Source organism: Aplysia californica, unplaced genomic scaffold (genome assembly GCF_000002075.1).
Source record: "Aplysia californica isolate F4 #8 unplaced genomic scaffold, AplCal3.0 scaffold00361, whole genome shotgun sequence".
In the NCBI taxonomy this organism is placed as follows: domain Eukaryota; kingdom Metazoa; phylum Mollusca; class Gastropoda; order Aplysiida; family Aplysiidae; genus Aplysia; species Aplysia californica.
This window is the reverse complement of record NW_004797631.1, coordinates 103142-103524: the sequence shown is the minus strand read 5'-3', so window position 1 is coordinate 103524 and position 383 is coordinate 103142.

Here is a 383-nt window from a genome sequence, read left to right as displayed (position 1 = left end):
CATATATCGTTCATTTATTGTTCTCTCGTGGTAGGCCCTATTTATTTCTCAGCCCTACTTGGCCCCAACAAGCAGGGCCAACAGCCTGTCTTCTAAATTATCTAAATTGCGTCGATGGAGGCGTAAAGACACCTACATTTGAAAAAAAAAAAGTTGAAATAATATATTTTTTTAAAGAGACCGCTTTCTGAAGTTAGTACAGGAGTTGCGCTATCTTTCTTTACATTGTCGTATCCTAGCGCTGTCTAATTACTTGTTGTTGATTTTACGGTTCGTTTTCTTTGGCACCCCAAAAAAGTTGAGGTGGCCGGGGGGAGGTTGTTTGGTATCCTTTGATCTTTAATCTCTCTCTCTCTCTCTCTCTCTCTCTCTCTCTCTCTCTC